Genomic DNA, 23,984 nt, shown 5'->3' with positions numbered 1-23,984 from the left:
CTAATATGTCTTGGCTAATGTGTCTTGGCTAATGTGTCTTGGCTAATGTGTCTTGGCTAAGGTGTCTTGGCTAAGGTGTCTTGGCTAAGGTGTCTTGGCTAAGGTGTCTTGGCTAAGGTGTCTTGGCTAATGTGTCTCGGCTAAAGTGTCTTGGCTAAGGTGTCTTGGCTAAGGTGTCTTGGCTAAGGTGTCTTGGCTAAGGTGTCTTGGCTAAGGTGTCTTGGCTAATGTGTCTTGGCTAAGGTGTCTTGGCTAATATGTCTTGGCTAAGGTGTCTTTTCTAATGTGTCTTGGCTAAGGTGTCTTGGCTAAGGTATCTTGGCTAAGGTGTCTTGGCTAAGGTGTCTTGGCTAATGTGTCTTGGCTAATGTGTCTTGGCTAAGGTGTCTTGGCTAATGTGTCTTGGCTAAGGTGTCTTGGCTAAGGTGTCTTGGCTAAGGTGCCTGGGCTAAGGTGTCTTGGCTAAGGTGTCTTGGCTAATGTGTCTTGGCTAATGTGTCTTGGCTAATGTGTCTTGGCTAAGGTGTCTTGGCTAATGTGTCTTGGCTAATGCGTCTTGGCTAATGTGTCTTGGCTAATGTGTCTTGGCTAATGTGTCTTGGCTAATGTGTCTTGGCTAAGGTGTCTTGGCTAAGGTGTCTTGGCTAAGGTGTCTTGGCTAAGGTGTCTTGGCTAATGTGTCTTGGCTAATGTGTCTTGGCTAAGGTGTCTTGGCTAATGTGTCTTGGCTAAGGTGTCTTGGCTAAGGTGTCTTGGCTAAGGTGTCTTGGCTAATGTATCTTGGCTAAGGTGTCTTGGCTAAGGTGCCTTGGCTAATGTGTCTTGGCTAATGTGTCTTGGCTAAGGTGTCTTGGCTAATGTGTCTTGGCTAATGTGTCTTGGCTAATGTGTCTTGGCTAAGGTGTCTGGGCTAAGGTGTCTTGGCTAAGGTGTCTTGGCTAATGTGTCTTGGCTAATGTGTCTTGGCTAATGTGTCTTGGCTAAGGTGTCTTGGCTAAGGTGTCTTGGCTAAGGTGTCTTGGCTAAGGTGTCTTGGCTAAGGTGTCTTGGCTAATGTGTCTTGGCTAATGTGTCTTGGCTAATGTGTCTTGGCTAATGTGTCTTGGCTAATGTGTCTTGGCTAATGTGTCTTGGCTAATGTGTCTTGGCTAAGGTGTCTTGGCTAATATGTCTTGGCTAAGGTGTCTTGGCTAAGGTGTCTTGGCTAATGTGTCTTGGCTAATGTGTCTTGGCTAATGTGTCTTGGCTAAGGTGTCTTGGCTAATATGTCTTGGCTAAGGTGTCTTGGCTAATGTGTCTTGGCTAATGTGTCTTGGCTAATGTGTCTTGGCTAAGGTGTCTTGGCTAAGGTGTCTTGGCTAAGGTGTCTTGGCTAAGGTGTCTTGGCTAAGGTGTCTTGGCTAATGTGTCTTGGCTAAGGTGTCTTGGCTAAGGTGTCTTGGCTAATGTGTCTTGGCTAATGTGTCTTGGCTAATGTGTCTTGGCTAATGTGTCTTGGCTAATGTGTCTTGGCTAATGTGTCTTGGCTAAGGTGTCTTGGCTAATGTGTCTTGGCTAATGTGTCTTGGCTAATGTGTCTTGGCTAAGGTGTCTTGGCTAAGGTGTCTTGGCTAAGGTGTCTTGGCTAAGGTGTCTTGGCTAAGGTGTCTTGGCTAATGTGTCTTGGCTAAGGTGTCTTGGCTAAGGTGTCTTGGCTAAGGTGTCTTGGCTAATGTGTCTCGGCTAATGTGTCTCGGCTAAGGTGTCTTGGCTAAGGTGTCTTGGCTAATGTGTCTCGGCTAAGGTGTCTTGGCTAAGGTGTCTTGGCTAATGTGTCTTGGCTAATGTGTCTCGGCTAATGTGTCTTGGCTAAGGTGTCTTGGCTAATGTGTCTTGGTTAAGGTGTCTTGGCTAAGGTGTCTTGGCTAAGGTGTCTTGGCTAATGTGTCTTGGCTAATGTGTCTTGGCTAATGTGTCTTGGCTAAGGTGTCTTGGCTAAGGTGTCTTGGCTAAGGTGTCTTGGCTAAGGTGTCTTGGCTAAGGTGTCTTGGCTAATGTGTCTTGGCTAAGGTGTCTTGGCTAAGGTGTCTTGGCTAAGGTGTCTTGGCTAATGTGTCTTGGCTAATGTGTCTTGGCTAATGTGTCTTGGCTAAGGTGTCTTGGCTAATGTGTCTTGGCTAAGGTGTCTTGGCTAATATGTCTTGGCTAATGTGTCTTGGCTAATGTGTCTTGGCTAATGTGTCTTGGCTAAGGTGTCTTGGCTAAGGTGTCTTGGCTAAGGTGTCTTGGCTAAGGTGTCTTGGCTAAGGTGTCTTGGCTAATGTGTCTCGGCTAAAGTGTCTTGGCTAAGGTGTCTTGGCTAAGGTGTCTTGGCTAAGGTGTCTTGGCTAAGGTGTCTTGGCTAAGGTGTCTTGGCTAAGGTGTCTTGGCTAAGGTGTTTTGGCTAATGTGTCTTGGCTAAGGTGTCTTGGCTAATATGTCTTGGCTAAGGTGTCTTTTCTAATGTGTCTTGGCTAAGGTGTCTTGGCTAAGGTATCTTGGCTAAGGTGTCTTGGCTAAGGTGTCTTGGCTAATGTGTCTTGGCTAATGTGTCTTGGCTAAGGTGTCTTGGCTAATGTGTCTTGGCTAAGGTGTCTTGGCTAAGGTGTCTTGGCTAAGGTGTCTGGGCTAAGGTGTCTTGGCTAAGGTGTCTTGGCTAATGTGTCTTGGCTAAGGTGTCTTGGCTAAGGTGTCTTGGCTAAGGTGTCTTGGCTAATGTGTCTTGGCTAAGGTGTCTTGGCTAAGGTGTCTTGGCTAAGGTGTCTTGGCTAATGTGTCTTGGCTAATGTGTCTTGGCTAATGTGTCTTGGCTAAGGTGTCTTGGCTAAGGTGTCTTGGCTAAGGTGTCTTGGCTAATATGTCTTGGCTAATGTGTCTTGGCTAATGTGTCTTGGCTAATGTGTCTTGGCTAAGGTGTCTTGGCTAAGGTGTCTTGGCTAAGGTGTCTTGGCTAAGGTGTCTTGGCTAAGGTGTCTTGGCTAATGTGTCTTGGCTAAGGTGTCTGGGCTAAGGTGTCTTGGCTAAGGTGTCTTGGCTAATGTGTCTTGGCTAATGTGTCTTGGCTAATGTGTCTTGGCTAAGGTGTCTTGGCTAAGGTGTCTTGGCTAAGGTGTCTTGGCTAATATGTCTTGGCTAAGGTGTCTTGGCTAATGTGTCTTGGCTAAGGTGTCTTGGCTAAGGTGTCTTGGCTAAGGTGTCTGGGCTAAGGTGTCTTGGCTAAGGTGTCTTGGCTAATGTGTCTTGGCTAATGTGTCTTGGCTAAGGTGTCTTGGCTAAGGTGTCTTGGCTAAGGTGTCTTGGCTAAGGTGTCTTGGCTAAGGTGTCTTGGCTAAGGTGTCTTGGCTAATGTGTCTTGGCTAATGTGTCTTGGCTAATGTGTCTTGGCTAAGGTGTCTTGGCTAAGGTGTCTTGGCTAAGGTGTCTTGGCTAAGGTGTCTTGGCTAAGGTGTCTTGGCTAATGTGTCTCGGCTAAAGTGTCTTGGCTAAGGTGTCTTGGCTAAGGTGTCTTGGCTAAGGTGTCTTGGCTAAGGTGTCTTGGCTAAGGTGTCTTGGCTAAGGTGTCTTGGCTAATGTGTCTTGGCTAAGGTGTCTTGGCTTATGTGTCTTGGCTAATGTGTCTTGGCTAAGGTGTCTTGGCTAATGTGTCTTGGCTAATGTGTCTTGGCTAAGGTGTCTTGGCTAATGTGTCTTGGCTAAAGTGTCTTGGCTAAGGTGTCTTGGCTAAGGTGTCTTGGCTAAGGTGTCTTGGCTAATGTGTCTTGGCTAATGTGTCTTGGCTAATGTGTCTTGGCTAAGGTGTCTTGGCTAAGGTGTCTTGGCTAAGGTGTCTTGGCTAAGGTGTCTTGGCTAATGTGTCTTGGCTAATGTGTCTTGGCTAATGTGTCTTGGCTAAGGTGTCTTGGCTAAGGTGTCTTGGCTAATGTGTCTTGGCTAAAGTGTCTTGGCTAAGGTGTCTTGGCTAAGGTGTCTTGGCTAAGGTGTCTTGGCTAAGGTGTCTTGGCTAAGGTGTCTTGGCTAAGGTGTCTTGGCTAATGTGTCTTGGCTAAAGTGTCTTGGCTAAGGTGTCTTGGCTAATGTGTCTTGGCTAAGGTGTCTTGACTAATATGTCTTGGCTAAGGTGTCTTGGCTAATGTGTCTTGGCTAAGGTGTCTTGGCTAAGGTGTCTTGGCTAAGGTGTCTGGGCTAAGGTGTCTTGGCTAAGGTGTCTTGGCTAAGGTGTCTTGGCTAATGTGTCTTGGCTAATGTGTCTTGGCTAATGTGTCTTGGCTAAGGTGTCTTGGCTAAGGTGTCTTGGCTAAGGTGTCTTGGCTAAGGTGTCTTGCCTAATGTGTCTTGGCTAATGTGTCTTGGCTAATGTGTCTTGGCTAAGGTGTCTTGGCTAAGGTGTCTTGGCTAATGTGTCTTGGCTAAAGTGTCTTGGCTAAGGTGTCTTGGCTAAGGTGTCTTGGCTAAGGTGTCTTGGCTAAGGTGTCTTGGCTAATGTGTCTCGGCTAAAGTGTCTTGGCTAAGGTGTCTTGGCTAAGGTGTCTTGGCTAAGGTGTCTTGGCTAAGGTGTCTTGGCTAAGGTGTCTTGGCTAAGGTGTCTTGGCTAATGTGTCTTGGCTAAGGTGTCTTGGCTAATATGTCTTGGCTAAGGTGTCTTTTCTAATGTGTCTTGGCTAAGGTGTCTTGGCTAAGGTATCTTGGCTAAGGTATCTTGGCTAAGGTGTCTTGGCTAAGGTGTCTTGGCTAATGTGTCTTGGCTAATGTGTCTTGGCTAATGTGTCTTGGCTAAGGTGTCTTGGCTAAGGTGTCTTGGCTAAGGTGTCTTGGCTAATGTGTCTTGGCTAATGTGTCTTGGCTAATGTGTCTCGGCTAAGGTGTCTTGGCTAAGGTGTCTTGGCTAAGGTGTCTTGGCTAAGGTGTCTTGGCTAAGGTGTTTTGGCTAATGTGTCTCGGCTAAGGTGTCTTGGCTAAGGTGTCTTGGCTAAGGTGTCTTGGCTAAGGTGTCTTGGCTAAGGTGTCTTGGCTAAGGTGTCTTGGCTAATGTGTCTCGGCTAAGGTGTTTCGGCTAAAGTGTCTTGGCTAATGTGTCTTGGCTAAGGTGTCTCGGCTAAGGTGTCTTGGCTAATGTGTCTTGGCTAAGGTGTCTTGGCTAATGTGTCTTGGCTAATGTGTCTTGGCTAAGGTGTCTTGGCTAAGGTGTCTTGGCTAATGTGTCTCGGCTAAAGTGTCTTGGCTAAGGTGTCTTGGCTAAGGTGTCTTGGCTAATGTGTCTCGGCTAAAGTGTCTTGGCTAAGGTGTCTTGGCTAAGGTGTCTTGGCTAATGTGTCTCGGCTAAGGTGTCTTGGCTATTGTGTCTTGGCTAAGGTGTCTTGGCTAAGGTGTCTTGGCTAAGGTGTCTTGGCTAAGGTGTCTTGGCTAAGGTGTCTTGGCTAAGGTGTCTTGGCTAAGGTGTCTTGGCTAATGTGTCTTGGCTAAGGTGTCTTGGCTAAGGTGTCTTGGCTAAGGTGTCTTGGCTAAGGTGTCTTGGCTAATGTGTCTTGGCTAATGTGTCTTGGCTAATGTGTCTTGGCTAAGGTGTCTTGGCTAAGGTGTCTTGGCTAAGGTGTCTTGGCTAAGGTGTCTTGGCTAATGTGTCTTGGCTAATGTGTCTTGGCTAATGTGTCTTGGCTAAGGTGTTTTGGCTAAGGTTTCTTGGCTAATGTGTCTTGGCTAAAGTGTCTTGGCTAAGGTGTCTTGGCTAAGGTGTCTTGGCTAAGGTGTCTTGGCTAAGGTGTCTTGGCTAATGTGTCTTGGCTAATGTGTCTTGGCTAATGTGTCTTGGCTAATGTGTCTTGGCTAAGGTGTCTTGGCTAAGGTGTCTTGGCTAATGTGTCTTGGCTAATGTGTCTTGGCTAATGTGTCTCGGCTAAGGTGTCTTGGCTAAGGTGTCTTGGCTAAGGTGTCTTGGCTAAGGTGTCTTGGCTAAGGTGTTTTGGCTAATGTGTCTCGGCTAATGTGTCTTGGCTAAGGTGTCTTGGCTAAGGTGTCTTGGCTAAGGTGTCTTGGCTAATGTGTCTTGGCTAATGTGTCTTGGCTAATGTGTCTTGACTAAGGTGTCTTGGCTAAGGTGTCTTGGCTAAGGTGTCTTGGCTAAGGTGTCTTGGCTAAGGTGTCTTGGCTAATGTGTCTTGGCTAATGTGTCTTGGCTAAGGTGTCTTGGCTAAGGTGTCTTGGCTAAGGTGTCTTGGCTAAGGTGTCTTGGCTAATGTGTCTTGGCTAATGTGTCTTGGCTAAGGTGTCTTGGCTAAGGTGTCTTGGCTAATGTGTCTTGGCTAATGTGTCTTGGCTAATGTGTCTTGGCTAAGGTGTCTTGGCTAAGGTGTCTTGGCTAAGGTATCTTGGCTAAGGTGTCTTGGCTAAGGTGTCTTGGCTAATGTGTCTTGGCTAATGTGTCTTGGCTAATGTGTCTTGGCTAAGGTGTCTTGGCTAAGGTGTCTTGGCTAAGGTGTCTTGGCTAATGTGTCTCGGCTAAAGTGTCTTGGCTAAGGTGTCTTGGCTAAGGTGTCTTGGCTAATGTGTCTCGGCTAAAGTGTCTTGGCTAAGGTGTCTTGGCTAAGGTGTCTTGGCTAATGTGTCTCGGCTAAGGTGTCTTGGCTATTGTGTCTTGGCTAATGTGTCTTGGCTAAGGTGTCTTGGCTAAGGTGTCTTGGCTAAGGTGTCTTGACTAAGGTGTCTTGGCTAATGTGTCTTGGCTAATGTGTCTTGGCTAAGGTGTCTTGGCTAAGGTGTCTTGGCTAAGGTGTCTTGGCTAATGTGTCTTGGCTAAGGTGTCTTGGCTAATGTGTCTTGGCTAATGTGTCTTGGCTAATGTGTCTTGGCTAATGTGTCTTGGCTAAGGTGTCTTGGCTAAGGTGTCTTGGCTAAGGTGTCTTGGCTAATGTGTCTTGGCTAATGTGTCTTGGCTAATGTGTCTTGGCTAAGGTGTCTTGGCTAAGGTGTCTTGGCTAATGTGTCTTGGCTAAAGTGTCTTGGCTAAGGTGTCTTGGCTAAGGTGTCTTGGCTAAGGTGTCTTGGCTAAGGTGTCTTGGCTAAGGTGTCTTGGCTAAGGTGTCTTGGCTAATGTGTCTTGGCTAAAGTGTCTTGGCTAAGGTGTCTTGGCTAATGTGTCTTGGCTAAGGTGTCTTGGCTAATATGTCTTGGCTAAGGTGTCTTGGCTAATGTGTCTTGGCTAAGGTGTCTTGGCTAAGGTGTCTGGGCTAAGGTGTCTTGGCTAAGGTGTCTTGGCTAATGTGTCTTGGCTAATGTGTCTTGGCTAATGTGTCTTGGCTAAGGTGTCTTGGCTAAGGTGTCTTGGCTAAGGTGTCTTGGCTAAGGTGTCTTGGCTAAGGTGTCTTGGCTAATGTGTCTTGGCTAATGTGTCTTGGCTAATGTGTCTTGGCTAAGGTGTCTTGGCTAAGGTGTCTTGGCTAATGTGTCTTGGCTAAAGTGTCTTGGCTAAGGTGTCTTGGCTAAGGTGTCTTGACTAAGGTGTCTTGGCTAAGGTGTCTTGGCTAATGTGTCTTGGCTAATGTGTCTTGGCTAAGGTGTCTTGGCTAAGGTGTCTTGGCTAAGGTGTCTTGGCTAAGGTGTCTTGGCTAAGGTGTCTTGGCTAATGTGTCTTGGCTAAGGTGTCTTGGCTAATATGTCTTGGCTAAGGTGTCTTGGCTAATGTGTCTTGGCTAAGGTGTCTTGGCTAAGGTGTCTTGGCTAAGGTGTCTTGGCTAAGGTGTCTTGGCTAATGTGTCTTGGCTAATGTGTCTTGGCTAATGTGTCTTGGCTAAGGTGTCTTGGCTAAGGTGTCTTGGCTAATGTGTCTTGGCTAAAGTGTCTTGGCTTAGGTGTCTTGGCTAATGTGTCTCGGCTAAGGTGTCTTGGCTAAGGTGTCTTGGCTAATGTGTCTTGGCTAAGGTGTCTTGGCTAATGTGTCTTGGCTAAGGTGTCTTGGCTAAGGTGTCTTGGCTAAGGTGTCTTGGCTAAGGTGTCTTGGCTAAGGTGTCTTGGCTAAGGTGTCTTGGCTAATGTGTCTCGGCTAATGTGTCTTGGCTATTGTGTCTTGGCTAATGTGTCTTGGCTAATGTGTCTTGGCTAAGGTGTCTTGGCTAAGGTGTCTTGGCTAAGGTGTCTTGGCTAAGGTGTCTTGGCTAAGGTGTCTTGGCTAATGTGTCTCGGCTAAAGTGTCTTGGCTAAGGTGTCTTGGCTAAGGTGTCTTGGCTAAGGTGTCTTGGCTAAGGTGTCTTGGCTAATGTGTCTCGGCTAAGGTGTCTTGGCTATTGTGTCTTGGCTAAGGTGTGTTGGCTAAGGTGTCTTGGCTAAGGTGTCTTGGCTAATGTGTCTTGGCTAATGTGTCTTGGCTAAGGTGTCTTGGCTAAGGTGTCTTGGCTAAGGTATCTTGGCTAAGGTGTCTTGGCTAAGGTGTCTTGGCTAATGTGTCTTGGCTAATGTGTCTTGGCTAATGTGTCTTGGCTAAGGTGTCTTGGCTAAGGTGTCTTGGCTAAGGTGTCTTGGCTAATGTGTCTTGGCTAATGTGTCTTGGCTAATGTGTCTCGGCTAAGGTGTCTTGGTTAAGGTGTCTTGGCTAAGGTGTCTTGGCTAAGGTGTCCCCACTTGGCAGAAATCGCATGAGAGGGGGGAAATTTCTTCATTCTCGCTACCCCTGACCCTCACTTTCGAGCGATCGTACGACAAACTCTCACTCCACCACCCTACCTCACTCACACACGCTCCTATATTCTATGTAAACCCTCACCGCAACCTGCGTCACCAACCCACCCCACACCTGAACGGTCCCATACTCGAAGTGTTAGACAATTTTGGTTCCACACTTTGAAGCCTGTCGAGGAGTGTGGCACTATATTGTTTTTCGCTGTCTCCTTTCTTTCACTGCAAAATTGCTTTTGCCCTGTCTTTGGCGTATTCATATGAGTTTGGCCTTTGCTGGAGGCGGAGGTGTGTGCGCAAGCGTTATCGTGTTTTGTGAAGTGATTCTTTGCTCCGGTAAGTAATGTGAAAACTAATGATTGTGATTAGTGAATTAATTCTAATCCATGTGTTTTGTGCGTAGTGAATCCCATCGAGTCGATCAGCTGATGGAAAGAGTTTGGCCGTGAAGCGGAAAGGGTGCAGCCGGAGTTAAACCGCAGGATGGCAGGACAAATCACATCGGAGAGAGTGCTGAATATTCGACGTCTTGAGAGGTACGCATTTTAACACTCGAAATGAGTCAAAGAAAAAAAACAAAGTGTAAAGATTTCTCATGTCTCTCCGTTTTTTTTCTTCTATATATTTACAGAAACCTCTGCCGAACATAGGCACCCCATCCCACCGTCCGCTTCGCAGAACGCCGGCAGTTTTTTTTACCTGTTCTTCCAGCGACCGCTTGCGCATGATGAGCAGAGGTGCAATAAAAAAAGGGATCGTATGTATTTCCTGGTAATTATTTCGTTCACTGTCGTGGTGTGTTTGGGACGAGGGTGTCCCGAATGCAGCAATAGGAAAGAAAGGGAAAGCGAGAAAGAAAAAAAGCGAAGGAAAGAACGGGACAAAATAAAGCTAATTTTTTGGCTTCCAGGCTTATTATAAATAAGCTTGGGAGCTTCCATGCTTGCAAGCTTGCATGCTCGTATGCAAGCGTACATACGCCCTGCCCCCTATACTCGATTCCCCCACCCCCGCGAACGATCCACGAACGAGGCTTACTAAGTTGCTAGTAAGCCTTTAATAAGCCGGCTAATAAGCCTCGATGTCGTACGACTTTTGCCAAGTGGGTCTTGGCTAAGGTGTTTTGGCTAATGTGTCTCGGCTAAGGTGTCTTGGCTAAGGTGTCTTGGCTAAGGTGTCTTGGCTAAGGTGTCTTGGCTAATGTGTCTCGGCTAAGGTGTTTCGGCTAAAGTGTCTTGGCTAATGTGTCTTGGCTAATGTGTCTCGGCTAAGGTGTCTTGGCTAATGTGTCTTGGCTAATGTGTCTTGGCTAATGTGTCTTGGCTAAGGTGTCTTGGCTAAGGTGTCTTGGCTAAGGTGTCTTGGCTAATGTGTCTTGGCTAATGTGTCTTGGCTAATGTGTCTCGGCTAAGGTGTCTTGGCTAAGGTGTCTTGGCTAAGGTGTCTTGGCTAAGGTGTCTTGGCTAAGGTGTCTTGGCTAAGGTGTCTTGGCTAAGGTGTCTTGGCTAATGTGTCTCGGCTAAGGTGTTTCGGCTAAAGTGTCTTGGCTAATGTGTCTTGGCTAAGGTGTCTCGGCTAAGGTGTCTTGGCTAATGTGTCTTGGCTAAGGTGTCTTGGCTAATGTGTCTTGGCTAATGTGTCTTGGCTAAGGTGTCTTGGCTAAGGTGTCTTGGCTAATGTGTCTCGGCTAAAGTGTCTTGGCTAAGGTGTCTTGGCTAAGGTGTCTTGGCTAATGTGTCTCGGCTAAAGTGTCTTGGCTAAGGTGTCTTGGCTAAGGTGTCTTGGCTAATGTGTCTCGGCTAAGGTGTCTTGGCTATTGTGTCTTGGCTAAGGTGTCTTGGCTAAGGTGTCTTGGCTAAGGTGTCTTGGCTAAGGTGTCTTGGCTAAGGTGTCTTGGCTAAGGTGTCTTGGCTAAGGTGTCTTGGCTAATGTGTCTTGGCTAAGGTGTCTTGGCTAAGGTGTCTTGGCTAAGGTGTCTTGGCTAAGGTGTCTTGGCTAATGTGTCTTGGCTAATGTGTCTTGGCTAATGTGTCTTGGCTAAGGTGTCTTGGCTAAGGTGTCTTGGCTAAGGTGTCTTGGCTAATGTGTCTTGGCTAATGTGTCTTGGCTAATGTGTCTTGGCTAAGGTGTCTTGGCTAAGGTGTCTTGGCTAATGTGTCTTGGCTAAGGTGTCTTGGCTAAGGTGTCTTGGCTAATGTGTCTTGGCTAATGTGTCTTGGCTAAGGTGTCTTGGCTAAGGTGTCTTGGCTAAGGTGTCTTGGCTAATGTGTCTTGGCTAATGTGTCTTGGCTAATGTGTCTTGGCTAATGTGTCTTGGCTAAGGTGTCTTGGCTAAGGTGTCTTGGCTAATGTGTCTTGGCTAATGTGTCTTGGCTAATGTGTCTCGGCTAAGGTGTCTTGGCTAAGGTGTCTTGGCTAAGGTGTCTTGGCTAAGGTGTCTTGGCTAAGGTGTTTTGGCTAATGTGTCTCGGCTAATGTGTCTTGGCTAAGGTGTCTTGGCTAAGGTGTCTTGGCTAAGGTGTCTTGGCTAATGTGTCTTGGCTAATGTGTCTTGGCTAATGTGTCTTGACTAAGGTGTCTTGGCTAAGGTGTCTTGGCTAAGGTGTCTTGGCTAAGGTGTCTTGGCTAAGGTGTCTTGGCTAATGTGTCTTGGCTAATGTGTCTTGGCTAAGGTGTCTTGGCTAAGGTGTCTTGGCTAAGGTGTCTTGGCTAAGGTGTCTTGGCTAATGTGTCTTGGCTAATGTGTCTTGGCTAAGGTGTCTTGGCTAATGTGTCTTGGCTAATGTGTCTTGGCTAATGTGTCTTGGCTAAGGTGTCTTGGCTAAGGTGTCTTGGCTAAGGTATCTTGGCTAAGGTGTCTTGGCTAAGGTGTCTTGGCTAATGTGTCTTGGCTAATGTGTCTTGGCTAATGTGTCTTGGCTAAGGTGTCTTGGCTAAGGTGTCTTGGCTAAGGTGTCTTGGCTAATGTGTCTCGGCTAAAGTGTCTTGGCTAAGGTGTCTTGGCTAAGGTGTCTTGGCTAATGTGTCTCGGCTAAAGTGTCTTGGCTAAGGTGTCTTGGCTAAGGTGTCTTGGCTAATGTGTCTCGGCTAAGGTGTCTTGGCTATTGTGTCTTGGCTAATGTGTCTTGGCTAAGGTGTCTTGGCTAAGGTGTCTTGGCTAAGGTGTCTTGACTAAGGTGTCTTGGCTAATGTGTCTTGGCTAATGTGTCTTGGCTAAGGTGTCTTGGCTAAGGTGTCTTGGCTAAGGTGTCTTGGCTAATGTGTCTTGGCTAAGGTGTCTTGGCTAATGTGTCTTGGCTAATGTGTCTTGGCTAATGTGTCTTGGCTAATGTGTCTTGGCTAAGGTGTCTTGGCTAAGGTGTCTTGGCTAAGGTGTCTTGGCTAATGTGTCTTGGCTAATGTGTCTTGGCTAATGTGTCTTGGCTAAGGTGTCTTGGCTAAGGTGTCTTGGCTAATGTGTCTTGGCTAAAGTGTCTTGGCTAAGGTGTCTTGGCTAAGGTGTCTTGGCTAAGGTGTCTTGGCTAAGGTGTCTTGGCTAAGGTGTCTTGGCTAAGGTGTCTTGGCTAATGTGTCTTGGCTAAAGTGTCTTGGCTAAGGTGTCTTGGCTAATGTGTCTTGGCTAAGGTGTCTTGGCTAATGTGTCTTGGCTAAGGTGTCTTGGCTAATGTGTCTTGGCTAAGGTGTCTTGGCTAAGGTGTCTGGGCTAAGGTGTCTTGGCTAAGGTGTCTTGGCTAATGTGTCTTGGCTAATGTGTCTTGGCTAAGGTGTCTTGGCTAAGGTGTCTTGGCTAAGGTGTCTTGGCTAAGGTGTCTTGGCTAAGGTGTCTTGGCTAATGTGTCTTGGCTAATGTGTCTTGGCTAATGTGTCTTGGCTAAGGTGTCTTGGCTTAGGTGTCTTGGCTAAGGTGTCTTGGCTAATGTGTCTCGGCTAAAGTGTCTTGGCTAAGGTGTCTTGGCTAAGGTGTCTTGGCTAAGGTGTCTTGGCTAATGTGTCTCGGCTAAGGTGTCTTGGCTAATGTGTCTTGGCTAAGGTGTCTTGGCTAATGTGTCTTGGCTAATGTGTCTCGGCTAAAGTGTCTTGGCTAAGGTGTCTCGGCTAAGGTGTCTTGGCTAATGTGTCTTGGCTAAGGTGTCTTGGCTAAGGTGTCTTGGCTAAGGTGTCTTGGCTTATGTGTCTTGGCTAAAGTGTCTTGGCTAAGGTGTCTTGGCTAAGGTGTCTTGGCTAAGGTGTCTTGGCTAAGGTGTCTTGGCTAAGGTGTCTTGGCTAATGTGTCTTGGCTAATGTGTCTTGGCTAAGGTGTCTTGGCTAATGTGTCTTGGCTAAGGTGTCTTGGCTAATGTGTCTTGGCTAATGTGTCTTGGCTAAGGTGTCTTGGCTAAGGTGTCTTGGCTAAGGTGTCTTGGCTAAGGTGTCTTGGCTAAGGTGTCTTGGCTAATGTGTCTTGGCTAAAGTGTCTTGGCTAAGGTGTCTTGGCTAAGGTGTCTTGGCTAAGGTGTCTTGGCTAATGTGTCTCGGCTAATGTGTCTTGGCTAAGGTGTCTTGGCAAAGGTGTCTTGGCTAAGGTGTCTTGGCTAATGTGTCTTGGCTAATGTGTCTTGGCTAATGTGTCTTGGCTAAGGTGTCTTGGCTTAGGTGTCTTGGCTAATGTGTCTTGGCTAAAGTGTCTTGGCTTAGGTGTCTTGGCTAATGTGTCTCGGCTAAGGTGTCTTGGCTAAGGTGTCTTGGCTAATGTGTTTTAGCTAAAGTGTCTTGGCTAAGGTGTCTTGGCTAATGTGTCTCAGCTAAAGTGTCTTGGCTAAGGTGTCTTGGCTAAGGTGTCTTGGCTAAGGTGCCTTGGTTAATGTGTCTCGGCTAAGGTGTCTTGGCTAAAGTGTCTTGGCTAATGTGTCTCGGCTAAGGTGTCTTGGCTAATGTGTCTTGGCTAAGGTGTCTTGGCTAAGGTGTCTTGGCTAAGGTGTCTTGGCTAATGTGTCTTGGCTAAGGTGTCTTGGCTAATGTGTCTCGGCTAAGGTGTCTTGGCTAAAGTGTCTTGGCTAATGTGTCTCGGCTAAGGTGTCTTGGCTAATGTGTCTTGGCTAAGGTGTCTTGGCTAAGGTGTCTTGGCTAAAGTGTCTTGGCTAGGGTGTCTTGGCTAATGTGTCTCGGCTAAAGTGTCTTGGCTAAGGTGTCTTGGCTAAGGTGTCTTGGCTAATGTGTCTTGGCTAATGTGTCTTGGCTAAGGTGTCTTGGCTTATGTGTCTTGGCTAATGTGTCTTGGCTAAGGTGTCTTGGCTAAGGTGTCTTGGCTAATGTGTCTTTGCTAATGTGTCTCGGCTAATGTGTCTCGGCTAAAGTGTCTTGGCTAAGGTGTCTTGGCTAAGGTGTCTTGGCTAATGTGTCTCGGCTAAAGTGTCTTGGCTAAGGTGTCTTGGCTAAGGTGTCTTGGCTATGGTGTCTTGGCTAAAGTGTCTTGGCTTAAGTTTCTTGGCTAATGTGTCTCGGCTAAGGTGTCTTGGCTAAGGTGTCTTTGCTAAGGTGTCTTGGCTAAGGTGTCTTGGCTAAGGTGTCTTGGCTAATGTGTCTCGGCTAAAGTGTCTTGGCTAAGGTGTCTTGGCTAATGTGTCTCGGCTAAAGTGTCTTGGCTAAGGTGTCTTGGCTAAGGTGTCTTGGCTAAGGTGTCTTGGCTAAGGTGTCTTGGCTAAGGTGTCTTGGCTAATGTGTCTCGGCTAAAGTGTCTTGGCTAAGGTGTCTTGGCTAAGGTGTCTTGGCTAAGGTGTCTTGGCTAAGGTGTTTTGGCTAAGGTGTCTTGGCTAATGTGTCTCGGCTAAAGTGTCTTGGCTAATGTGTCTTGGCTTAGGTGTCTTGGCTAAGGTGTCTTGGCTAATGTTTCTTGGCTAAGGTGTCTTGGCTAAGGTGTCTTGGCTAAGGTGTCTTGGCTAATGTGTCTTGGCTAATGTGTCTTGGCTAATGTGTCTTGGCTAATGTGTCTCGGCTAAGGTGTCCTGGCTAAGGTGTCTTGGCTAAGGTGTCTCGGCTAAGGTGTCTTGGCTAAGGTGTCTTGGCTAATGTGTCTTGGCTAAGGTGTCTTGGCTAATGTGTCTTGGCTAAGGTGTCTTGGCTAATGTGTCTCGGCAAAGGTGTCTTGGCTAAGGTGTCTTGGCTAATGTGTCTTGGCTAAGGTGTCTTGGCTAAGGTGTCTCGGCTAAGGTGTCTTGGCTAATGTGTCTCGGCTAAGGTGTCTTGGCTAATGTGTCTTGGCTAAGGTGTCTTGGCTAATGTGTCTTGGCTAAGGTGTCTTGGCTAAGGTGTCTTGGCTAAGGTGTCTTGGCTAAGGTGTCTTGGCTAAGGTGTCTTGGCTAATGTGTCTTGGCTAAAGTGTCTTGGCTAAGGTGTCTTGGCTAAGGTGTCTTGGCTAAGGTGCCTTGGTTAATGTGTCTCGGCTAAGGTGTCTTGGCTAATGTGTCTCGGCAAAGGTGTCTCGGCTAAGGTGTCTTGGCTAATGTGTCTTGGCTAAGGTGTCTTGGCTAATGTGTCTTGGCTAAGGTGTCTTGGCTAAGGTGTCTTGGCTAAGGTGTCTTGGCTTATGTGTCTTGGCTAAAGTGTCTTGGCTAAGGTGTCTTGGCTAAGGTGTCTTGGCTAAGGTGTCTTGGCTTAGGTGTTTTGGCTAAGGTGTCTTGGCTAATGTGTCTTGGCTAATGTGTCTTGGCTAAGGTGTCTTGGCTAATGTGTCTTGGCTAAGGTGTCTTGGCTAATGTGTCTTGGCTAAGGTGTCTTGGCTAAGGTGTCTTGGCTAAGGTGTCTTGGCTAAGGTGTCTTGGCTAAGGTGTCTTGGCTAAGGTGTCTTGGCTAATGTGTCTTGGCTAATGTGTCTTGGCTAAGGTGTCTTGGCTAAGGTGTCTTGGCTAATGTGTCTTGGCTAAAGTGTCTTGGCTAAGGTGTCTTGGCTAATGTGTCTTGGCTAAAGTGTCTTGGCTAAGGTGTCTTGGCTAAGGTGTCTTGGCTAATGTGTCTTGGCTAATGTGTCTTGGCTAATGTGTCTTGGCTAAGGTGTCTTGGCTTAGGTGTCTTGGCTAAGGTGTCTTGGCTAATGTGTCTCGGCTAAAGTGTCTTGGCTAAGGTGTCTTGGCTAAGGTGTCTTGGTTAAGGTGTCTTGGCTAATGTGTCTCGGCTAAGGTGTCTTGGCTAATGTGTCTTGGCTAAGGTGTCTTGGCTAAGGTGTCTTGGCTAATGTGTCTTGGCTAATGTGTCTCGGCTAAAGTGTCTTGGCTAAGGTGTCTCTGCTAAGGTGTCTTGGCTAATGTGTCTTGGCTAAGGTGTCTTGGCTAAGGTGTCTTGGCTAAGGTGTCTTGGCTTATGTGTCTTGGCTAAAGTGTCTTGGCTAAGGTGTCTTGGCTAAGGTGTCTTGGCTAAGGTGTCTTGGCTAAGGTGTCTTGGCTAAGGTGTCTTGGCTAATGTGTCTTGGCTAATGTGTCTTGGCTAAGGTGTCTTGGCTAATGTGTCTTGGCTAAGGTGTCTTGGCTAATGTGTCTTGGCTAAGGTGTCTTGGCTAAGGTGTCTTGGCTAAGGTGTCTTGGCTAAGGTGTCTTGGCTAAGGTGCCTTGGTTAATGTGTCTCGGCTAAGGTGTCTTGGCTAATGTGTCTTGGCTAAGGTGTCTTGGCTAAGGTGTCTTGGCTAATGTGTCTCGGCTAATGTGTCTTGGCTAAGGTGTCTTGGCTAAGGTGTCTTGGCTAAGGTGTCTTGGCTAATGTGTCTTGGCTAATGTGTCTTGGCTAATGTGTCTTGGCTAAGGTGTCTTGGCTTAGGTGTCTTGGCTAATGTGTCTTGGCTAAAGTGTCTTGGCTTAGGTGTCTTAGCTAATGTGTCTCGGCTAAGGTGTCTTGGCTAAGGTGTCTTGGCTAATGTGTTTTAGCTAAAGTGTCTTGGCTAAGGTGTCTTGGCTAATGTGTCTCAGCTAAAGTGTCTTGGCTAAGGTGTCTTGGCTAAGGTGTCTTGGCTAAGGTGCCTTGGTTAATGTGTCTCGGCTAAGGTGTCTTGGCTAAAGTGTCTTGGCTAATGTGTCTCGGCTAAGGTGTCTTGGCTAATGTGTCTTGGCTAAGGTGTCTTGGCTAAGGTGTCTTGGCTAAGGTGTCTTGGCTAATGTGTCTTGGCTAAGGTGTCTTGGCTAATGTGTCTCGGCTAAGGTGTCTTGGCTAAAGTGTCTTGGCTAATGTGTCTCGGCTAAGGTGTCTTGGCTAATGTGTCTTGGCTAAGGTGTCTTGGCTAAGGTGTCTTGGCTAAGGTGTCTTGGCTAATGTGTCTTGGCTAAGGTGTCTTGGCTAAGGTGTCTCGGCTAAGGTGTCTTGGCTAATGTGTCTTGGCTAAGGTGTCTCGGCTAAGGTGTCTTGGCTAATGTGTCTCGGCAAAGGTGTCTTGGCTAAGGTGTCTTGGCTAAGGTGTCTTGGCTAAGGTGTCTTGGCTAAGGTGTCTTGGCTAAGGTGTCTTGGCTAAGGTGTCTTGGCTTATGTGTCTTGGCTAATGTGTCTTGGCTAAGGTGTCTTGGCTAAGGTGTCTTGGCTAATGTGTCTCGGCTAAAGTGTCTTGGCTAGGGTGTCTTGGCTAATGTGTCTCGGCTAAAGTGTCTTGGCTAAAGTGTCTTGGCTAAGGTGTCTTGGCTAAGGTGTCTTGGCTAATGTGTCTTGGCTAAGGTGTCTTGGCTTATGTGTCTTGGCTAATGTGTCTTGGCTAAGGTGTCTTGGCTAAGGTGTCTTGGCTAATGTGTCTTTGCTAATGTGTCTCGGCTAATGTGTCTCGGCTAAAGTGTCTTGGCTAAGGTGTCTTGGCTAAGGTGTCTTGGCTAATGTGTCTCGGCTAAAGTGTCTTGGCTAAGGTGTCTTGGCTAAGGTGTCTTGGCTATGGTGTCTTGGCTAAAGTGTCTTGGCTTTAGTTTCTTGGCTAAGGTGTCTCGGCTAAGGTGTCTTGGCTAAGGTGTCTTTGCTAAGGTGTCTTGGCTAAGGTGTCTTGGCTAAGGTGTCTTGGCTAATGTGTCTCGGCTAAAGTGTCTTGGCTAAGGTGTCTTGGCTAATGTGTCTCGGCTAAAGTGTCTTGGCTAAGGTGTCTTGGCTAAGGTGTCTTGGCTAAGGTGTCTTGGCTAAGGTGTCTTGGCTAAGGTGTCTTGGCTAATGTGTCTCGGCTAAAGTGTCTTGGCTAAGGTGTCTTGGCTAAGGTGTCTTGGCTAAGGTGTCTTGGCTAAGGTGTTTTGGCTAAGGTGTCTTGGCTAATGTGTCTCGGCTAAAGTGTCTTGGCTAATGTGTCTTGGCTTAGGTGTCTTGGCTAAGGTGTCTTGGCTAATGTTTCTTGGCTAAGGTGTCTTGGCTAAGGTGTCTTGGCTAAGGTGTCTTGGCTAATGTGTCTTGGCTAATGTGTCTTGGCTAATGTGTCTTGGCTAATGTGTCTCGGCTAAGGTGTCCTGGCTAAGGTGTCTTGCCTAAGGTGTCTCGGCTAAGGTGTCTTGGCTAAGGTGTCTTGGCTAATGTGTCTTGGCTAAGGTGTCTTGGCTAATGTGTCTTGGCTAAGGTGTCTTGGCTAATGTGTCTCGGCAAAGGTGTCTTGGCTAAGGTGTCTTGGCTAAGGTGTCTTGGCTAAGGTGTCTTGGCTAAGGTGTCTTGGCTAATGTGTCTTGGCTAAAGTGTCTTGGCTTAGGTGTCTTGGCTAATGTGTCTCGGCTAAGGTGTCTTGGCTAAGGTGTCTTGGCTAATGTGTCTTGGCTAAAGTGTCTTGGCTAAGTTGTCTTGGCTAATGTGTCTCGGCTAAAGTGTCTTGGCTAAGGTGTCTTGGCTAAGGTGTCTTGGCTAAGGTGTCTTGGCTAAGGTGTCTTGGCTAATGTGTCTTGGCTAAAGTGTCTTGGCTAATGTGTCTCGGCTAATGTGTCTTGGCTAATGTGTCTTGGCTAATGTGTCTTGGCTAAGGTGTCTTGGCTAAGGTGTCTTGGCTTATGTGTCTTGGCTAAGGTGTCTTGGCTTATGTGTCTCGGCTAAGGTGTCTTGGCTAAGGTGTCTCGGCTAATGTGTCTCGGCTAAGGTGTCTTGGCTAAGGTGTCTTGGCTAAGGTGTCTCGGCTAAGGTGTCTTGGCTAATGTGTCTTGGCTAAGGTGTCTCGGCTAAGGTGTCTCGGCTAAGGTGTCTTGGCTAATGTGTCTCGGCAAAGGTGTCTTGGCTAAGGTGTCTTGGCTAAGGTGTCTTGGCTAAGGTGTCTTGGCAAAGGTGTCTTGGCTAATGTGTCTTGGCTAAGGTGTCTTGGCTAAGGTGTCTTGGCTAAGGTGTCTTGGCTAAGGTGTCTTGGCTAATGTGTCTTGGCTAAGGTGTTTTGGCTAATGTGTCTCGGCTAAGGTGTCTTGGCTAAGGTGTCTTGGCTAATGTGTCTCGGCTAAGGTGTCTTGGCTTATGTGTCTTGGCTAATGTGTCTTGGCTAAGGTGTCTTGGCTAAGGTGTCTTGGCTAAGGTGTCTTGGCTAATGTGTCTTGGCTAATGTGTCTTGGCTAAGGTGTCTTGGCTAAGGTGTCTTGGCTAAGGTGTCTTGGCTAATGTGTCTTGGCTAATGTGTCTTGGCTAATGTGTCTTGGCTAAGGTGTCTTGGCTAATGTGTCTTGGCTAAAGTGTCTTGGCTTAGGTGTCTTGGCTAATGTGTCTCGGCTAATGTGTCTTGGCTAATGTGTCTTGGCTAATGTGTCTCGGCTAAGGTGTCTTGGCTAAAGTGTCTTGGCTAATGTGCCTTGGCTAATGTGTCTCGGCTAATGTGTCTTGGCTAAGGTGTCTTGGCTAATGTGTCTTGGCTAAGGTGTCTTGGCTAAGGTGTCTTGGCTAAGGTGTCTTGGCTAAGGTGTCTTGGCTAAAGTGTCTCGGCTAAGGTGTCTTGGCTAAGGTGTCTTGGCTAATGTGTCTTGGCTAATGTGTCTTGGCTAAGGTGTCTTGGCTAAGGTGTCTTGGCTAATGTGTCTTGGCTAATGTGTCTTGGCTAATGTGTCTCGGCTAAGGTATCTTGGCTAAGGTGTCTTGGCTAAGGTGTCTTGGCTAAGGTGTCTTGGCTAAGGTGTCTTGGCTAATGTGTCTTGGCTAAGGTGTCTTGGCTAATGTGTCTTGGCTAAGGTGTCTTGGCTAATGTGTCTCGGCAAAGGTGTCTTGGCTAAGGTGTCTTGGCTAATGTGTCTTGGCTAAGGTGTCTTGGCTAAGGTGTCTTGGCTAATGTGTCTTGGCTAAAGTGTCTTGGCTTAGGTGTCTTGGCTAATGTGTCTCGGCTAAGGTGTCTTGGCTAAGGTGTCTTGGCTAATGTGTCTTGGCTAAAGTGTCTTGGCTAAGGTGTCTTGGTTAATGTGTCTCGGCTAAAGTGTCTTGGCTAAGGTGTCTTGGCTAAGGTGTCTTGGCTTAGGTGTCTTGGCTAAGGTGTCTTGGCTAATGTGTCTTGGCTAAAGTGTCTTGGCTAATGTGTCTCGGCTAAGGTGTCTTGGCTAATGTGTCTTGGCTAATGTGTCTTGGCTAAGGTGTCTTGGCTAAGGTGTCTTGGCTAATGTGTCTTGGCTAATGTGTCTTGGCTAATGTGTCTTGGCTAATGTGTCTTGGCTAAGGTGTCTTGGCTAAGGTGTCTTGGCTAATGTGTCTTGGCTAAAGTGTCTTGGCTTAGGTGTCTTGGCTAATGTGTCTCGGCTAAGGTGTCTTGGCTAAGGTGTCTTGGCTAATGTGTCTTGGCTAAGGTGTCTTGGCTAATGTGTCTTGGCTAAGGTGTCTTGGCTAAGGTGTCTTGGCTAAGGTGTCTTGGCTAAGGTGTCTTGGCTAAGGTGTCTTGGCTAATGTGTCTCGGCTAATGTGTCTTGGCTAATGTGTCTTGGCTAATGTGTCTTGGCTAATGTGTCTTGGCTAAGGTGTCTTGGGTAAGGTGTCTTGGCTAAGGTGTCTTGGCTAAGGTGTCTTGGCTAAGGTGTCTTGGCTAATGTGTCTCGGCTAATGTGTCTTGGCTAAGGTGTCTTGGCTAAGGTGTCTTGGCTAATGTGTCTTGGCTAAGGTGTCTTGGCTAATGTGTCTCGGCTAAGGTGTCTTGGCTAAGGTGTCTTGGCTAAGGTGTCTTGGCTAAGGTGTCTCGGCTAAAGTGTCTTGGCTAAGGTGTCTTGGCTAATGTGTCTTGGCTAAGGTGTCTTGGCTAAGGTGTCTTGGCTAAGGTATCTTGGCTAAGGTGTCTTGGCTAAGGTGTCTTGGCTAATGTGTCTTGGCTAATGTGTCTTGGCTAATGTGTCTTGGCTAAGGTGTCTTGGCTAAGGTGTCTTGGCTAAGGTGTCTTGGCTAAGGTGTCTTGGCTAATGTGTCTTGGCTAATGTGTCTCGGCTAAGGTGTCTTGGCTAAGGTGTCTTGGCTAAGGTGTCTTGGCTAAGGTGTCTTGGCTAAGGTGTTTTGGCTAATGTGTTTCGGCTAAGGTGTCTTGGCTAAGGTGTCTTGGCTAAGGTGTCTTGGCTAAGGTGTCTTGGCTAAGGTGTCTTGGCTAGTGTGTCTCGGCTAAGGTGTTTCGGCTAAAGTGTCTTGGCTAATGTGTCTTGGCTAATGTGTCTCGGCTAAGGTGTCTTGGCTAATGTGTCTTGGCTAAGGTGTCTTGGCTAATGTGTCTTGGCTAATGTGTCTTGGCTAAGGTGTCTTGGCTAAGGTGTCTTGGCTAATGTGTCTCGGCTAAAGTGTCTTGGCTAAAGTGTCTTGGCTAAGGTGTCTTGGCTAATGTGTCTCGGCTAAAGTGTCTTGGCTAAGGTGTCTTGGCTAAGGTGTCTTGGCTAAGGTGTCTTGGCTAAGGTGTCTTGGCTAATGTGTCTTGGCTAATGTGTCTTGGCTAAGGTGTCTTGGCTAAGGTGTCTTGGCTAAGGTGTCTTGGCTAAGGTGTCTTGGCTAAGGTGTCTTGGCTAATGTGTCTTGGCTAATGTGTCTTGGCTAATGTGTCTTGGCTAAGGTGTCTTGGCTAAGGTGTCTTGGCTAATGTGTCTTGGCTAAAGTGTCTTGGCTAAGGTGTCTTGGCTAATGTGTCTTGGCTAAGGTGTCTTGGCTAAGGTGTCTTGGCTAAGGTGTCTTGGCTAATGTGTCTTGGCTAATGTGTCTTGGCTAATGTGTCTTGGCTAAGGTGTCTTGGCTTAGGTGTCTTGGCTAAGGTGTCTTGGCTAATGTGTCTCGGCTAAAGTGTCTTGGCTAAGGTGTCTTGGCTAAGGTGTCTTGGCTAAGGTGTCTTGGCTAATGTGTCTCGGCTAATGTGTCTTGGCTAAGGTGTCTTGGCTAAGGTGTCTTGGCTAAGGTGTCTTGGCTAATGTGTCTTGGCTAATGTGTCTTGGATAATGTGTCTTGGCTAAGGTGTCTTGGCTTAGGTGTCTTGGCTAATGTGTCTTGGCTAAAGTGTCTTGGCTTAGGTGTCTTGGCTAATGTGTCTCGGCTAAGGTGTCTTGGCTAAGGTGTCTTGGCTAATGTGTTTTAGCTAAAGTGTCTTGGCTAAGGTGTCTTGGCTTATGTGTCTCAGCTAAAGTGTCTTGGCTAAGGTGTCTTGGCTAAGGTGTCTTGGCTAAGGTGCCTTGGTTAATGTGTCTCGGCTAAGGTGTCTTGGCTAAAGTGTGTTGGCTAATGTGTCTCGGCTAAGGTGTCTTGGCTAATGTGTCTTGGCTAAGGTGTCTTGGCTAAGGTGTCTTGGCTAAGGTGTCTTGGCTAATGTGTCTTGGCTAAGGTGTCTTGGCTAATGTGTCTCGGCTAAGGTGTCTTGGCTAAAGTGTCTTGGCTAATGTGTCTCGGCTAATGTGTCTTGGCTAAGGTGTCTTGGCTAAGGTGTCTTGGCTAAGGTGTCTTGGCTAATGTGTCTTGGCTAAGGTGTCTTGGCTAAGGTGTCTCGGCTAAGGTGTCTTGGCTAATGTGTCTTGGCTAAGGTGTCTCGGCTAAGGTGTCTTGGCTAATGTGTCTCGGCAAAGGTGTCTTGGCTAAGGTGTCTTGGCTAAGGTGTCTTGGCTAAGGTGTCTTGGCTAAGGTGTCTTGGCTAAGGTGTCTTGGCTTATGTGTCTTGGCTAATGTGTCTTGGCTAAGGTGTCTTGGCTAAGGTGTCTTGGCTAATGTGTCTCGGCTAAAGTGTCTTGGCTAAGGTGTCTTGGCTAATGTGTCTCGGCTAAAGTGTCTTGGCTAAGGTGTCTTGGCTAAGGTGTCTTGGCTAAGGTGTCTTGGCTAATGTGTCTTGGCTAAGGTGTCTTGGCTTATGTGTCTTGGCTAATGTGTCTTGGCTAAGGTGTCTTGGCTAAGGTGTCTTGGCTAATGTGTCTTTGCTAATGTGTCTCGGCTAATGTGTCTCGGCTAAAGTGTCTTGGCTAAGGTGTCTTGGCTAAGGTGTCTTGGCTAATGTGTCTCGGCTAAAGTGTCTTGGCTAAGGTGTCTTGGCTAAGGTGTCTTGGCTATGGTGTCTTGGCTAAAGTGTCTTGGCTTTAGTTTCTTGGCTAATGTGTCTCGGCTAAGGTGTCTTGGCTAAGGTGTCTTTGCTAAGGTGTCTTGGCTAAGGTGTCTTGGCTAAGGTGTCTTGGCTAATGTGTCTCGGCTAAAGTGTCTTGGCTAAGGTGTCTTGGCTAATGTGTCTCGGCTAAAGTGTCTTGGCTAAGGTGTCTTGGCTAAGGTGTCTTGGCTAAGGTGTCTTGGCTAAGGTGTCTTGGCTAAGGTGTCTTGGCTAAGGTGTCTTGGCTAATGTGTCTCGGCTAAAGTGTCTTGGCTAAGGTGTCTTGGCTAAGGTGTCTTGGCTAAGGTGTCTTGGCTAAGGTGTTTTGGCTAAGGTGTCTTGGCTAATGTGTCTCGGCTAAAGTGTCTTGGCTAATGTGTCTTGGCTTAGGTGTCTTGGCTAAGGTGTCTTGGCTAATGTTTCTTGGCTAAGGTGTCTTGGATAAGGTGTCTTGGCTAAGGTGTCTTGGCTAATGTGTCTTGGCTAATGTGTCTTGGCTAATGTGTCTTGGCTAATGTGTCTCGGCTAATGTGTCCTGGCTAAGGTGTCTTGGCTAAGGTGTCTCAGCTAAGGTGTCTTGGCTAAGGTGTCTTGGCTAATGTGTCTTGGCTAAGGTGTCTTGGCTAATGTGTCTTGGCTAAGGTGTCTTGGCTAATGTGTCTCGGCAAAGGTGTCTTGGCTAAGGTGTCTTGGCTAAGGTGTCTTGGCTAAGGTGTCTTGGCTAAGGTGTCTTGGCTAAGGTGTCTTGGCTAATGTGTCTTGGCTAAGGTGTTTTGGCTAATGTGTCTCGGCTAAGGTGTCTTGGCTAAGGTGTCTTGGCTAATGTGTCTCGGCTAAGGTGTCTTGGCTTATGTGTCTTGGCTAATGTGTC

General features: G+C 47.4%; 1 long non-coding RNA gene across 1 annotated transcript; it reads left to right on the top strand.

The window, feature by feature from the left end:
* The first annotated feature begins 753 nt into the window (after positions 1-753).
* On the top strand, positions 754-9,678 carry LOC125774564 (uncharacterized). Its single transcript, XR_007421048.1, has 4 exons — positions 754-803; positions 2,540-3,029; positions 7,160-9,215; positions 9,311-9,678. It is a non-coding gene; the product is annotated as an uncharacterized LOC125774564 (long non-coding RNA).
* Positions 9,679-23,984: the final 14,306 nt, after the last annotated feature.

Source organism: Anopheles funestus, unplaced genomic scaffold, assembly GCF_943734845.2.
Source record: "Anopheles funestus unplaced genomic scaffold, idAnoFuneDA-416_04 scaffold_31_ctg1, whole genome shotgun sequence".
NCBI lineage: Eukaryota > Metazoa > Arthropoda > Insecta > Diptera > Culicidae > Anopheles > Anopheles funestus.
Note: the sequence above shows the minus strand (reverse complement) of the source record. Positions and strands in the feature narration are given on the sequence as shown.